Genomic DNA, 3,790 nt, shown 5'->3' with positions numbered 1-3,790 from the left:
GCCCGCAAGAGTGGAGCATCATGTCTCTCTGAGGCATCTGCCCCTGAGAGGAGAGCTGTCGAGTCTGACCTCACTTCCTCTTCCTCCCACCTATGTTTTAACCTATCAGGGCAAGCAGCTTCTTTATCTAATTAACCAATGACCTTCCTCCATCAGTTGATAACTAACACACACAACCAAATAACAAACAGCTAGGAATGTGGCTCAGAGGTATAGACTTGCCTAGCATAAATGTGGCCTTGGGTTTGATCCCCAAAATGTAAATATAAACAAAAAAGGAGCCTCACATGATGGCGGCTCACACCTTTAGTTCTAGCACTTTAGAAGCAGAAGCAGGCAGATCTCCGTGAGTTCAAGGCCTGCCTGGTCTACATAAAGTTTCAGGACAGCCAATTGAAACCCTACCTTAAAAAAAAAATCAGAGGGAGCATGGGGAAAATTGCTCAGCAGTTAATAGTATATGCTGCTCTTGCAGAGAACCTGAGTTTGGTTCCTACCACCTATGTGGTAGCTCACAACTGCCTACAACTACAGTTCCAGGGGATCTGTCTCCACTGGAGGGTACCTACATGGTGTGGTGCACTTACAGACAGGAAGGCAAAACACACACATAAAAAATTCAATAATTAAAAATAAATAAATAAATAAGCTGGGTGGTGTGGTACACGTCTTTAATCCCAGTGCTCAGAAAGCAGAGGCAGGCAGGTCTTGGTGAGTTCCATGTCAGTCTGGTCCACAAAGTGAGTTCCAGGACAGCCGGGGCTACACAGAGAAACCCTGTCTCAAAAAACCAAAAATAAATAAATGAATAAGACATTAAAAACTATTGGAGCCAGCCATAGTGATGCATACCTGAAATCCCAGCACTGGGAAGGCTAATTTGGAGACTTTAATAAGACCCTGTTTCAAAATTAAAAGGTGTAGCATATAGCTCAGTAGCAGATTTGCCTGGCATTTGTGGGGCCTGAAGTTCAGTCCTTACTACCGAGAGGGGAAAAGAAAACAACAAAACAAAACCCTATTGAGATGTGACGGTTAAATGTGGCACAAGGAAAGGAGAGATGGCGTGAAGAGGACTTGCTGAAGAGGGAGAATTAAAGAAAAATTTTAAAGACCAAGTGAACTGGGGAGGCTAGCAGCCTGGGGAAGGATATCCCAGGCAGAGGGGGCGGTCAATAGGCATTTCTGGTTGAAGAAGGAGGCAGGGGCTCTGGGGTAGAGATAGCAAGGGAACGAGAAGGCTGAGTTCCAAGAGGTCAAAGCCACTGAGATTCTATGCCAAGTATAATGGAAACCACTGGAGAATGTTAGTTCTCTTGGGGGACCCCCATGCTCCTGCTGCCGCAGCCTTCTCCATCAGAGGCCCCATCTTCTACATGATCCTGCTTGGCTCCTCCATGAGACCATGGGCTCTGTGGGTTCCTGGCCTTGCTCAGTGCTGAAGCTCCACTGACTCCCACACAGCCTGGCGCTCAGGAGGTAAAATAATTCTTATTTAGTAGGCTGCTGGAGGTAGAATCGAAGGCTGCACATAGACTTGGCAAAGGCTCTGTCACTAGGTACCCCGCCTCAGTCCTAACGAACTGTCAATTGGACCAATCACAAGGCGGGACTAGTAATGAGTACATCCTCAGGACTAGCCCACTCCCTGTGGTGGTTTGAAAGAAAGTGGCCCCCAAAGGGAGTGACATCATTAGAAGGTGTGGTTTTTTTGACATGGGTATGGGAATCAAACTCAGGTGCTCTAAAAGAGTAATGCATGCTCTTAACCACTGAGTCATCCCTCCAGACACTAAAGGATACAAGTTTTGCTTTGTTTGTTCGGTTTTTTTGTTTGTATGTTTGGTTTTTGTGAGGGGTTTTGTTTGTTTGTTTGTTTTTTGAGACAGGGTTTCTCTGTAGCTTTGGAGCCTGTTCTGGAACTAGCTCTTGTAGACCAGGCTGGCCTCAAACGCACAGAGGTCTGCCTGCCTCTGCCTCCTGAGTGCTGGGATTAAAGGTGTGCAGCACCACCACCCGGCTGTTTGTTTTTTGAGACAGTATTTTTCTATGTGTCTCTGGCTGTCCTGGAACTCGCTCTGCACACCACGTTATACTCAAACTCAGAGAAAGGATACAATTCTTAAAAGTCTGCACATATGAGGTGCACATAAATGGACATGAATATGCATAAACTCAAACATACACATAAACAAAAGTGAAATGAATGTTTATTCTTCAAAAAGCCTAGAGGAGCTGGGCATGGTGTGCATGCTTGTGATCCCTGAGTTTGGGAAGTGGAGGCTGAGAGTTTGAGGCCAGGTTAAGCTACAGAGAAAATTCAAGAGTGCTCTGAACAAGCTACATAGAGAGATCCTGACGCAAGGAGCAAGATAGATAGATAGAGCCGGGTGATGGTGGCACACGCCTTTAATCCCAGCACTCGGGAGGCAGAGGCAGGCGGATCTCTGTGAGTTCGAGACCAGCCTGGTCTACAGAGCTAGTTCCAGGACAGGCTCCAAAGCCACAGAGAAACCCTGTCTTGAAAAACCAAAAAAAAAGATAGATAGATAGATAGATAGATAGATAGATAGATAGATGATAGATAGATAGATAGATAGATAGATAGATAGATAGATAGCAAAATTAAAAAGTGAAGAACTGGCAAGATGGTGGCTCAGCAGGCAAAGACGCTTCCTGCACAAGCCTGACTGCACGGATTCAATCCCCAGAGCTCACATAAAGGTGGACAGAGAGAACCCAAAGCTGTCCTCTGACCTTCGTATTAACGCCATGAATACATTCATACGCATGTGCGCGCACATACACACACACAATAAAAAAAACACACAGGAAAAGGCTATAGAATAAATTACTTCCTCCTCCTTAACAACAGCCGATGCTCATCTCTCAACTCCCAGACCTGCCCATCTCATTCCTTCCCTTATCTGTTTTACCTTTTCTGTGGGCTTGGACAAAGGGAGGCACGGACAGAGATGATTTTGGAAGAGAGAAAGAATTAGTTCTTGGGCCCTTCCCAATTTGGATCACTATAGCTGGCCCGTGTACATAAATGCCTGTTTCTAGACTCTGAAGACGTATTTTCTTTCCCATGCCTCATCAGAGGCTCCCAATGTTTCCCCATCCTCTGCCTACCCACTCAGTACAGGAAGGTTCCAAGGCCTCTGGCCAGCCCCCCGCTTAGCCTCCCTCAGGGTACCCAGCTCTGTCCAGCTTTCCTCCTTCTCAATATGGGGGAAAACAGCTCTCTGGGACCTCCAGGAGTCTGCATACTTGGTCCTCACCCTCCATCACTCAGCATCTTTTGAAACCACAGTCTATACCAGGCTTCTTTTGACACCTTTGTCTTGCTTCCATAGCTGGGGTGGGGGAACGTGCACACTAGCCTGATTCTTTCTCTCTCCCTAGATACCGGGGCCCTCTTTGCTCTGGGAAGATGTCCCAGCTCCAGTATTTCACCTCCTCATCCTCCCCCTGTGCATGCTAAGGCTATCTCTGTCCTTGAACCCATAAGATGTTTCTAGAACCCTGTCCCAAGAATCCACCTCTCTTAGATTAGATGTGCCTCAGTGCCTTCCCTGTACATCTGTCTCCCTTTGCCTAGACTTAACCACGGTCATCTCAGTTCAGCCTGCCTTACCCTCTCTGTCTCTGCCTCCATTCTATCTGATCCCCTTACTCGCCCCCAAATAAAGTTCCACGCACAAATTTGTCCGATCTTCTTCCTTGCTGAAGAAGTTTGAAGTTTCTTATAACCCTGTGTCATTTTAGCCCACACTGGCCTGAAGAA

The sequence above is a fragment of the Microtus ochrogaster genome, linkage group LG3 (genome assembly GCF_000317375.1).
Source record: "Microtus ochrogaster isolate Prairie Vole_2 linkage group LG3, MicOch1.0, whole genome shotgun sequence".
Taxonomy (NCBI): Eukaryota; Metazoa; Chordata; class Mammalia; order Rodentia; family Cricetidae; genus Microtus; species Microtus ochrogaster.
The sequence above is the reverse complement of the archived record's forward strand: the minus strand, read 5'-3'. Positions refer to the sequence as shown.